The sequence below is a fragment of the Gymnodraco acuticeps genome, unplaced genomic scaffold (assembly GCF_902827175.1).
Source record: "Gymnodraco acuticeps unplaced genomic scaffold, fGymAcu1.1, whole genome shotgun sequence".
NCBI lineage: Eukaryota > Metazoa > Chordata > Actinopteri > Perciformes > Bathydraconidae > Gymnodraco > Gymnodraco acuticeps.
In genome coordinates this window covers 1,065,139-1,078,521 of record NW_022991180.1, presented here as the reverse complement: position 1 = coordinate 1,078,521, position 13,383 = coordinate 1,065,139, and the positions used below count along the sequence as shown (strand labels likewise).

At 41.5% G+C, this 13,383-nt stretch overlaps 1 protein-coding gene across 1 annotated transcript in view; it reads right to left on the bottom strand.

The window, feature by feature from the left end:
- akt3a (v-akt murine thymoma viral oncogene homolog 3a) overlaps positions 1-13,383 on the bottom strand; it is a 55,674-nt gene that overhangs the window by 27,655 nt on the left and 14,636 nt on the right.

The window sequence follows — 13,383 nt, the reverse complement described above, 5'->3', positions numbered from 1 at the left end:
GCACAGACTGGCACTAAGGTGGCACCACAGCTTTATCAGATGAGCCGCTGCAGGATTACATGAGTGTCAAACATTTCCACACCACAGAGGATAACACTCCCTGGAAGCAGCATGGATACACACATGGATTAAAGTACACACGTGTGCTGATTCACACATGGTTGGTTATGAGTACGACGAGTACATACGCAGGGATGAAACTGCGCGCACACATGCAGAGTACGAGGCTGCAGTAATGCCGAGACACGCGGCTCTGATGAAAGAAACTGACAATCTCAACACTTTGCGAAGCCGGGAGCTATGTAAACATTTCACTTTCTCATTTCAAACAACAGAAATAAACACCACAGAAGGACGCAAATGCTCCCTACCTCGCAACCCTTTTTAATTAACCAGCCAGACGTTCCTTGACATTCACACACATTTTACACACCTTGTGAAGACATGCTAATAGACAAAGATGTTCATGAACGCATACTCACACACAACAGCTCTGATCACCTTTTTTTAAAGGCTAATTCGCTGGGAGAGCAGCATAAGCCGTGTGTGTGTATGCGTGTGTGTGTTCTATTTGTGACATCCATTTAAAGCGGAAATGACAGCAGGCCGTGCTCGTTAACACGTCGCAGAAAAACACCTGCTCCGTCAAAGGGACCATGCGACTGCAGGGCCTGTTGGTACCTCTGGGTGCTGGTAGTGGTGGAGGTGTGTGTGTGTGTGTGTGTGTGTGTGTGTGTGTGTGTGTGTGTGTGTGTGTGTGTGTGTGTGTGTGTGTGTGTGTGTGTGTGTGGGTCTGGGGGTATTTGAACCACCACAGAGGGACAGAAAGAGACACATAGATAGATAAGAAACTGCTGTTGGGTGCCAATGCATCACCAGGATTAGCAATCACACCTCTCCCTCTCTTCTGCTCTCTCAGTGTCTTATTTCTCTCTTTCTCACAAATCCCCCCCACTCTCCTCTCCTCTCCCACTGCCTTATCCTATTCTATGAGAAACAAAGCATCTTCTTTGGATCACTACTGCTGATAAACAGTGCTGTGAGAGGGGCTGGTGGGAAAAGGGATGGAGGGAAAGCCAGCAAAAGGAAATGAATGGAAAGGAAAGTAAGTTGTAATTGAGCGGAAATAGAACAGCTTATCAATTCTGACAAAACCAATACTGTACGTAAAGCTCAGGGTGGCATGTAATCTATTCAGGATGTTAGTGTGTGTTGTGGTTAATGCTTCCTTGTAGAACAAATGGAAGCCTAATGAGCTTAAAATCAACCATAGAAAATACATGTATTTCATGTATTATAAACGCTATATGACAATGTAATCCAAAAAATACATAGGATTATAATGTGAAGGTTTTGTAGAGGCTGTGTCAGAAAGGTCATGATTCGACTTTGTGGAACTATTCAAGGGGATTGTTTGTGGTGTCGGTGAAATTGATTTTTATTATGTACAGGTGTTTCTGTTATTGTGTTCACTACTCAAAAACAATGATGGGAAAAACGGATCAACGGGTAAAGACAACACTTTGGTTGACCTCAAGGTGGATGAAGGAGAAAGAGATGTATTGACTGACAAAGTGGATGAGGATAAAGATAAAGTTAAACTAATACAACTATTATAAACTGGCAGTGAAGACTGTCCTGATGGTCCAAGTCCAGTCATTTCTCTGAGTCAGTTTCCTGATGAAGTGTCCAACCAATGGAAGCCTGTGGCTGGCCACTTCATCGCTCAGCTGTCCAGTACAACTGAAAACATTTAAGCAATCCTTCTGGCCGGGCTTGGACAGCGTGTGTGTATATGTGTGTGTATGTGTGTTTGTGAGAGTGTGTACACGTCCACTGGGGTGCGGGGGAGGGGGCAGCCAGGGGTGGCACAGACGGAGATAGGAGATGGACAGTTGTCCATACATGGCGTTCCAAACAAACACAGGCACGCACAAACACATTCAACACAATTCTGTTTTGCCCGTTCCAATCCTCCGAATGATCCAATGGTGTTCTGTCAAGCTATCCCGTCTTGGCCCTGCCTGTAATGAGTCCAGCGAGCTCTCCCACTCTGGACAGCTTGTCTGGGGAGCCACATGTCTCTAGTTTGGACTGCTGGAGAAAACAGAACAGCCGGTCTCCTTCCCACACCATCTCTCTCGGACTCCTCACTTCAGTTTCATTTAGTTTTTCTGCACAACTTTACTTTTCCCTTAAGGCCAATTAGTAGATACAACACTATACAGTGCTTAAGACAACAGGACTCTTTTGTTTCTTGTTAGAACGTCAGGATATCAGTAATACGGGACGACGTGGGTGATCTGATAGATCTGAGGAACAGAGGATATTTAGGCGGACAAGATAAACCATTTTGAAGTGTATTTAAAATCTGGGCTAAATTTGTTCAAAACGCATATTGTCTGCTGCAGCTTTAAAGAGCTGTCTTCTGTCTTAACTGGAGGTACAGTATATTAAAACTTTTCTAAACTCCTGTTCCTTTCTCTTTCAATGTCAGGAAAGTATTAAATATCGTGAGCATTAGAAATAGTACTTTAAGATTTAAAAATAAGTTTCAAACAACCACAGTACTTTGGCTCGGTTAAGTGTCTGACTAAAGAAGGGATTGTTGAAAACAGAAACAGAAGTAGAGGTGGCAAGCTTTCATGTTGTCGCTTTCTGTGGTACCGGCTACAAACTAAGGATTAAAAACTAAAGTAGACTGTTAAAAAGTAATTTTGGAAATTCAGGGAGAAATAAATCTTGTTGGCTCATCCTCCATTTGCAGCTTGTGGATTTAGCAGTACGAGACAGAGATGAATCAGCTGTGAATGTGCCTGTTCCAAGCTTTCTGATTGGACAATTACAACAACGCACTGACTAACTGTCACTCAATTAGCGGACTGATTAACCATTCATTTCAGGACAGAGGGGGAAAGGGGAGAGAATGAGAGATGGAAATGCAGAGAGGGGAAAAGGAGACAGGTACAAATGGTAAGGCTGAACTTCAGCCAGCAAAACAGAAATGAGACGCACAAACTTTCCCGCCTCTCCGTCTCACACTCAGCCCTTCAGGACCCCGGCACATCTCTGCTCTGCCGGATGCTTCAGAACGAGATGAGCCGGAAAAACCTTGATAGCAATTAAATAAATAACTCCATAACTATGTGAGCTCACCAGCCATTTGCTAATCAACCCAAACAGGGATTTAATTTAATGCTTTGGCCGAGGCTGGAGCTGATATGCAGATGGCGCAGAGACGGGGCTGTGTGACTGGCGCACTGGGAGCTGGAGTGGTGGTGTATGGAGGTAGGGGGGGGCGGATGGAGGGGAGGTTCTGCCACGTTCCAGCACATACACAGCAGCTCACCAGCAGGGAGAGGAATGTGTCGTCTGGCCACATAACAGCACACACACACACACTCTCTCTCACACACACATTGAGTGCTCAGAGAAGTAACACAGAGCTGTATAAGCACAGAATAAATAACAAGTTTACTAACCAAGTGACTGAGTAGCTGGCTGGTTGATCGCCAAAACTGATAAACTGACTGAACAAATAAAAAAGATATAAGACTATAGCTCACCTAATAGTTTAATTTTGAACCTGACGGCAGATTGTTTTGGACAGGAACAAATACATCACGCTTCAGAGACGAAAAAAATCAACTAACTGAAGAGTCGTTTGAAAGATATTAAATATAAATACGTTTTGATGATGCCTGATTTAGAAAGCAAAAGTTTCAAAAATTCTCCGATTTGTTTCTCTTTTATATTCTTGTGTATTCAATATATTGTATATTTTGGGATTTTTAAATATCGATCAGACAAAACAATTATGGAGAAGTCATCTTGAGCTCGGGGAGTTAAAACAGAAATGTTTCACTCTTCTCTGACATTGTATAAATAAGACAATTGACAAACCTAGATAAACGTTTGTAGTGTCAGGCCACTCATGTTTCAACATCATTTAAGTGCAAAAGTATCTCAGCTTTGTCATATGCTCTTTACAAACCAATTGAAGTAAGAGTAATCTTTAAAGAAAAGCTAAATCACTGTAATGCAGTTTAGCAGTATGGAGGTTAGGCCATCCTACAACAGCAGTATGGAGGTCAAACTGCTGGGTCAGATCTGAAATGACGGATCTCCTTATAGACAAAGGTCAAAACACTTCCCAGACACAACAATGTGAGGAGGGGGTTCATGTGTTTGTGTATGTGAGCATTAGCTGCTGATACTTGAGTAAAGCAGTAATACACTGAGAGAAGAAAGAGGAGGAAGAGAGATTAGCTAAACATCAGGCACGTTACTAATGGGTAAAGGAGATGAGGAAAAGGAGGCCACTTTGTGGAGCAGAGAGGACTCTGGGGGTTATGAAAGTGGGGAACTGACATCTGTCTGAGGGTCTGTCCATTAGCTCCAGAAGCAAGAAAGAATTCATGTTGCAGATCTGCACACAACACCTGCATTATTCTGAAAACAGTTGTGCGAAATAAATAATAACGACTAATGTAAAATACCTTTTAGATCATCTGTAATGTTGATTCTATGTGCATGTGTGCATGTGTGCATTTACAGGAACACGGCTGTGTGCGTGACCTCGACCCCAGCAGTTCTAACTCCAGTCTGCTCAGACATCTTAAGGCGAATCCAGGCTCTTTAAAGCCAATCCACTTATCATGCATTAGTCTCATTACCACATCGGGACAGGACAGCTGTTACTGTGTTGGAGTTTGTGCTTTAAATACAGCCACCACCAGCCCTGATGACATACAGTATGCTACCTGTAAAAGGCCACTTCTGTAAAGATCGATCCAACACTAGAATAAGGGGGGGAAATATTTGGAGGAAATCAAATAATCAAATGTAGTTTGAAGCTGTGGATGGGTTCAAAGGTTTAGTGCTAGAGTATACTGTGCTTAAGTACAATTGTGAGGGACTTGCAATTACATTTATTTAGTACCTTTAGATAAATAATTAACTGTTCAATAAGACTTATTATAACTTATAATCAAAACATATATGTATATTTTGATGGTAATACTGTTGTACTTTTACTTGAGTAACATTTTGATTGCAGGACTTTTACTTGTAACAGAGTATTCCTACAATCTGGTACTTCTACTTTTACTCAAGTACAAAATCTTAGTACTTCTTCCGCCTCTGCTTGAGTAATTGTACATGCCCCTGGCCCAGTTTAAGGAACGAGACTACATGAAGGCAACAGCAGCAAGGAGATGTAAAAGATGCTTGAGTGAAAGATGAGGGAAAAGAGAGCTGAGAACGGTCTGAAGGTCTGAACTAGAGAGAGAAGGGAATCAGTGTATGCGGTTAAAGCTATGGCAGTGACAGAGTGCCGGGACAGGGCAGGGCAGCCACAGGGCGGCCAGATTGAGTGGAGACCCATGGGAGTGTTGCCATCCCTTGGGGGCCACTAGGAGATTTCACACAGCCAGCTGCACACAGCCAGCGCCTCCTGCTAGGCCGTGCTGGATGCACGAACACAGACACCAATGCAGGCTGCCCTGGTGCCCCTCTGCTCCCCCAGCTGGTACAGAAATAGGCCCACGCACATACAAACACTGCAGGATCACTGTGCTGCAAATACATAATGCTGCGTGTCAGGAAAAATTACTTAACTATAAAATTACTACAAAATGTTCCCTTTTCATCTGTATATCCCTATTCTCTCTTTTCCCCTCCTCTCCTCTTCTGCAGTACCACTACAGTCCAGTAGATGGTGGTGGCTCCCTGGAGCAGGGTGGCCACCGCTGTGATGCTGACAGACTGGAGAGTGACTGACAGACACACCACAGCCAGGAGCCTCACATCCTAATCCCCCTCTGCACTTCTGTGTGTGTATACATTATATTTATATAGGTAAGATGGGCGTAGGTGTGTCAGTTGGTGTAAGCACGTGTGTTTCTGCATAGCTTACATGTCTATACATGATTGTTTGTTCATGTGACGGTTGAGGTGGGGTGGGGGGAAACAGAGGCTGTTGCTTCCTAAAGCACTATAGGATTAGTGCAGTGTTAGCATATTAGCATCTTAGCTAGAAGGCTGCTGCTCAACACCACCTGTGCCAGACAGGAGGCTGTAGCTACCCAGCTACCACCCCCACCATTCTCTACCCCCCCCCACACCCACACACATATGTAGAAACACACAGTGGGTTTGTGAAGGTCACTAAGCTACAGCAACTCCAAGCTTACTGTCTTAATCACTTACTGTAACTACTCTGTCGCTTTACATGCTGTGTATTACTACAACAACGATAATTGTTTTGTCTTTATTTTTTGTTTTCTGTCACAAAAATATAATTATCCTCAGCATATTTTCAAATTATAAAAGTCCAGCAGGTTTTGCAGTTTCTGTGACATTACTTACTGAAAGAGAACACAGCTATTTCTTATAATAAAAACACACAAGGTAGTACTAAAGCTAGGCATAACATACAAAATCATGTAACATATAGGACCAATCTTGGATCAGCTGGTAACCCCCTAACCACTTTAACTATTATGCCTATTACTATTATTATTATAACTATTATGAGACACAGCTGGCCAGAGATGTGCTCTTTCCCTACAAAATATAGGAGTATACTACTTTTGAATAGCTTAAGATATTGTACTGTTAACATCTGGGAAGTCAGGTCAGCCTGCCCCACCAATGTCATATTTGTTACAGCGATACAGAATTAGATGTCTACTGATACACTTAAGGTTTGATTTACATTATTGAGTCATTTAGAGCAACTATTTGCCAAAACCCTCTTTAAAGCGATTAATATCATGCAGATTGAGTTCTTGTTTAAACACTAAATCTATTTTCTTGTGTTCCAAGAAAGAAAGACAAAACCCAATGAGACTGTCGACATTTAGAAAGAAAAGTCCTTAATGTTGTAATTCAAAGGGGTTCTTAACGATAGCCCCTCTGCCCCGCTCTGTGCTCTTCTGTTTGCGGCGGTCTGTCCTGTGAAGCAGGATCATTAGTGACAGGAGACACACCTGGGCACAGTATGACTTCCTGCACTGTAGGTCGTCATTCATACTTAGTTTGTTACAGTCTAAGAGCAGAGCTGTGATCGCATTAACCACAAGAATATAAAGTGAAAAAGGAATGTAACAAACGGGGAAGTCCTGTCCTTTGTGCTAAGGAAATGAGATGGTACAGTTAAAGTCATGGCACACTGTAGCCATACAGTAGGAAGCATTTATATAACGCTATTATTACCATTAAAAAAACAGGGCAAACTCAGGTCTATGTCTAGATCATAATGTGTCTTATGAAAAATATTAAACACAGCTCAGTTAGATGGTCTATTCCACACACATTCACCCTCCCACATACACATGAAAAGACACAAACTAAAGCGTAAAATGCCATTTAAAACACAAAGACGGATCTGCTTGGATGTGTTCTAGTATGTTCTAGTAAGAAGGTAAAAAATACAACCTAAGCTAAGCATTACAAAAAGCCTTTGCATTCAACACCCAATGACATTAGGAATGCCATGCTGCTTGTGTTCTGAATGCAGTGGATCCAATGTGATTAGGAAAAGCACACACAGCCAATGAGCGGGCTAATCTAATTGTACTGATTGCTGGTATATTGCCTCGCTCTGTCCTCTCTTCGGGTTGCATTGTGTCTCTGTATCATTGATTATGGTATGGACATTAGAAGTTTATTTCCAAAATTGTGTCTGTATAGAAATATACGATATCCTTGTCTGTTAATACTATCACGACATGACTACCATGATGTTGATGCTACAAATAACCCGACTAAGGCTGCAACTAACAGTTATTTATATTATCAATTAGTCAGACAATTAGTTTAGCATAAGCATTTGATCAGAAATTGGGGAAAATGTCAATTCCAGCTTGAAAAAGCCCATGGTGTCTTTAAGTGTCGAACATAATCAGTTTAAAACGCTTTGAAACAGAGAAAAATGGGAATACTCAAAGTTTGAGAGGCTAAAAACAACATTGTGTGTGTTTTGCATGAAAGATTTTTTATTATTAACTAATTATAAAAATAGTTAACAAATTACGTTTCTGTCAATGGACTGATTGATAAGTCGACTTGACCAGTCATTAAGCTAATTTTTTCATTCAGTAATCCTTATTCATAATTGTGCACTTATAATCACAGAGGGGTGTGTTTCTTTGAGGTTCCCATTTAGATGTGACATTCATATTCAAATTCTTATTCTGTGGTATTGTGTCATTGGAGGTAAAACCATCCAATCACAGGAGTAGAGACAGGCAGCTGGACCAATCAGTCAATGAACTGCCTATCAGAACAAGGAAGGGAGGGTCAGCAGACAGACACAGCTGTCTAACTGTTGCCTACAACAGACAGTGTGTGTGTGTGTGTGTGTGTGTGTGTGTGTGTGTGTGTGTGTGTGTGTGTGTGTGTGTGTGTGTGTGTGTATGTGTGTGTGTGTGTGTGCACACAAGAGACCTTAACCAGCCCTACCCTGACCAGTTGAGCAGTGGTGAACAGGTGCAAAGCATTTGTGCATGTGTGTGTGTGTGTGTGTGAGTGTGTGTGTGTGTGTGTGTGTGTGTGTGTGTGTGTGTGCATCACTATTATTCCAGAGTGGTTGGCTCTGTATTATTAATTCAGAAATGCTGGGCTGGGGCTGTGGGCAGCAGCTGGTGTTACGTCTCTGTGTGTGTGTGTGTGTGTGTGTGTGTGTGTGTGTGTGTGTGTGTGTGTGCGTGTGTGTGTGGACCACATAAGACCCCACTGGTCTTTTGTAAAGCCCCCTCCTCCTTTCCAAGAGCAGCAGAGAGCATTGTGGTGAACGTCTCCCTGTCTGCCTGTAAACTTATACACACACACACACACACACACACACCACAATAGCCCAGCCCAGCAGGCATGAGTAAACAATCGAGTACTATACCCCCCCCCAACTACTGTTGAGTGCACCCCCTTGCCCCAAATACCATACACACACACGCACACACATTCACACACAAACACACACACACACACACCAGCCCAGCCCTGCCTCATTCTAAAGGTTTCATTCATGTGTTTCACTGAAGGGCCGACAGTAAGTGCTCTCCACCTCAGTAACTGCTGTTCTCTGCACTACCCTCTGTCGTGCCAGCCTACCTGTCTGTCTTGTTGTCTGTCTGTCTGTCTTTCCATCAGGGTCCAATCACTTTCAATCAATTTGAGTTTTTTTGGACTTGGCTTGCTGGGTATGTGTCACCTGTGGAGAATACACCGATTGTATTTCTTGACCACATTCCGCTCCAATGTAAATAGAAAAAGATATAGAAATAAAACCAATTTAGTTCATTTTTGCCTACTCTTATCCAAAAAACAAAAACATCAACAAATATTTGTTCTAGTAAAATATCTGGTGTAATCGGTTGTTGTTGCAAGTTTATTACCTTGTTTACTCACCATGGCATCCCCAGTGGTGAGCGATGCCAATAAGTAACCACAGTTTCAGACCTCTGTTCTCGATGTCAGGTGATTCAAAGCATAAGGTTTGTTAGGGGGCAAACTGGTAAAAACCATGGTTATATCTGGATGAATAACCATTAATGAATATGAAGAGATGTGATAAGCTGCAGTTAATCATGCTTGTAAAGAACATTACAAAATAAAGCAGGGGCAAAACACAGCCTCATCCGACTCCCTCACAATCAGTCATGCTCCATCGTGCGTAACTGAAATGCCTGAGTTACAGATTTGTTTTGGCTCATCTGCTGCTAAAAGTCCCTGATGGCTCATGAAGACAGTTGACCAAAACACTGTCCAATAAAACACCTACCTGTAAACCCATGTGACTTTTGTTAAAAATATGCTGTTTTCTTGTTATAAACAGCTTAACTTCATGAACTATTATAGAGTTTGGACTTACAAAATCACTGTTTGATAGCAATTAGTGAGTGGCTTGCCTGTCTGTCACACTCTGAGCTGTCAGTCCATCCTAAACACTCCTCTGTTCCTCCCTGAGGGCTGGTGTTTGTCATGTTGTAACGTCTGTTTGTCTAAGAGGCTGTTTTTGACAACGTGTCCACCTCAGCTGGCCGGCATCAGGCCCTCAAAGCTCTGAGACAATTCAAAACAGACAAAGATGACAACACACTTGCATACAAATTCAAATGTGTTGTTAAAATACTATATTTATATTGAACTGTATTATTTTTATTAAGTATTATTATTTAAATCTGCTTGAATATTCTGGAAAATGTAAACAATGTATTACATTTCTTATTGTCCATTGAGAGTTGTATAACTTTCAATATTCCATCCAATCCATTATGATGTTAAGCACTAATGAGAGGGAAATGAATGGACCACTGTTCATATAGGAGGTAAGCTTCAGTAAAGACCACTATAATTATTATGGACTCTAATCAAGGACACTGAGATGCTTATAACTATTAACCGTTAAAGTGCAGCAGTCAGTTGAACGACATCCTGCTTTGAAAATGTTGATTCCAAATCTGCTTAACTACAAAGTAAAATCTCTATTTTATGAATATCACTAAAACATTCTCAGTAATGATTTTTCTGAATACTTTTTGTTGGGTATTTTCCAAGACATTTTACTAAATTGGCACTGCACCAATAACAAACAGTTACACATGGTACCTCCTTAAGATCCAAAAGACCCTCAGCCTCTGCATCATTGGTGAGAAAGATATATGTGAAATCCTAAATGAGTTTGGAGTTTTCTAAACCTTACTGCTTAGCCCTGCAGGATAATTAATGAGCAGGACGGTTCCCAGGTCTATTGAAACTCCAGATATTGTTTAGAAACACTCAAACCACAGAGCAATATCTGAATATGGCAGATGTTCATCATCTTTTCTTCTGTGTTCTCCCCCTCCAGCTCCTCTCATACAGCCGTCTGGCATTGAACCTCACGTTCCAGCCGCTATGCTGTGAGACATCTGCACCTTTCTGACCGTTTCTTTCCTTCCTTTCCGTCTCATCTTTCCTCTGTATGCACACACACCAAAACAAAGATAGAACTCTTTTCTTGATGACAGATGGCAAGTCAACAATTGAACGGCACCAGTCTCTCAAAACACAGACACACACACAACATGTACACACACAGGAACAAACACCACCTCCTTGTCGTCCCTTTGTCCCTTTGTGCCCAGTCCCTTGTCAGATGTCTTGATTTGGTTCTTACAGCTGAGCGTATGCATTAGTGTGTGTGTGTGTGTGTGTGTGTGTGTGTGTGTGTGTGTGTGTGTGTGTGTGTGTGTGTCTTTCCTTGGTATATTAAGCACTAGTTTAATGAGAGTTTGGTGAGGTGCGGGCCCCAGCCAGTTGACCATATGGGGGAGATTTAGCCCCCTCAGAACATTGAGCCAAGCCTCGCTGACATGATTACCACTGCCCTCCGCTGCTCTACACTAGTGTCACATTGGGAACTGGGAATTTTGTCATGGACAGCTAATTAATGACTGGAGATTGGCAACCAGAGACGGAGAATGCTGAGGGAAGATGAAAAAAATTCTGTCACTGTTTGGTCTCTTCTTCCTCTCTATTTTTAATCAGGCTAACTCACTGAGACTCTGTGAACGATGCTTTCAACACAAGTGAGGTGCATTCAAGCACTTATATTCACATATTGTAAAAGAAGCATGGTTACATAGTGTCACATTTTCCGATTGGGTAAAAACACATGTTTATCCTTTAAGTATCTTGTTATATTTTTAAAAACACACTTTGAATGCATATCTTGAATGTGCTGCACACACACTGTACATCTTTGTGAGAGCGTGTATTTATTCATGACTCTCATTTACAGTGTGTGTTTGAGGCGCAGCAGGATGAAGCTAGTGCCTTAGTTAATCCTGTCAGTGACAGATTATAGGTGGGAAGATATAAATAGACTGACTGTCCCTTTATCCTGGCCACTGTGACATCAGCATGCAGCTCAACTATAAGTCAGCCATAACGGGAGCAAACTCAAACTGAACCCTCAAAGGTGTCCCTGCTGTATATATGTACCAACAGAATCCAAATGAAAAGAGGTGTCAAGAGGTTGTCACAGAATACAAATGTCACTGTGCCTTTGTCACATCTGTAATGAGCCATCAGGATAACAGACAATGTTTGGGTTTTTTTAAACGTGCAAACAGGTTTTAAAGTCACATGCAATGAAGTTTGGAGATCTGGTGAACTGTACTGTATTAAAAAAAGAACATACTTGAATAATATATAAATGCAAACACATTTTATTGGACAGAGGGGCTTATACTTTAAAATACATCTTTTTAATTTTGCATATAAATGTGTGCAACTACTCGCAACATTTATTTAACATTACTGCGTCTTAAGGCATGTTTTAAAAGCCTTCATATTTCACTGGATCTGATGTACATAAATGATCCATGAAATTAAATATATTTCTCTATAGAAATTAAGCAATCAAAGTAGTGTTGGTATGTGTTGTCTCGTACACAAGACTAACAGTGCGAGGACGGGGCTTACTGGAAACTTGAGTAAGTGGTTCTCCTTTACATAAGTGATCACTGTCTTATCGAACAGCCATCAGACTGGGTCATCAATTCAGAAACACTAAGTTAAATCCCAGCTGCCTGCAGTATCCTCACACAGCTGCTGCCTTCATGGTCTCCCCTTAAGCTTCTGTACGAAAGCTCTCTGGAACAGATGCTCTGTTTTACAAATAAAAAATCGCAGAGCTTTGTGCCACAGAAGTACACTGAAGAGGAGGAAATACATCAAGGATGTAACTGATGTTTCAGAGCAACAATGGGTGTCCAGTTTCCCTTGGCAACCAGACCACTGTCCACTATAATGGGCAGAGTGATTGCCCCGTTACCATTTCTCCTGCGCCAAAAAGGACAAGAAACAAACACTTTACCAGACTCAGACAATCGTCTGTTTGGTTAAGAAGTTGAACAGTTAAATTAAGACTGTAATTAAAACTCACACGAGCAGCATCACGGAGGAACCCACAGAGTAACTCCAGCACAGAAAAACTGCATTATGGGCCAAAAAGTTAGAAAACAGAGTTGTTTTTTTAGGAACATTTGAATTGTTACACTTTATTAGGTAAACTGTACAATCAAAGGCAATTTAATGCAAAAGCTCTGCCATAAATGTAACATTAAAGTTAATAATGTACATATTTATTTTCTTTGGTCATCCCTATGAGGGGTGCAGAATATTAGAAACACCTCTTAATATAATGCAACACCACGGCTAACTATGACATCAATACTCACATCAAATTAAATGAACACCTCAGTCAGTGTCCAAACAAACATTATAGACATCATAAAAGCCCTTTCTGGCCCAACAGTTGTAATGAATTCTGCTAGATTATACTGCTGTACCCAATAAAGTAGCCACTTAATGTATATTAACATTAAGAAAGTG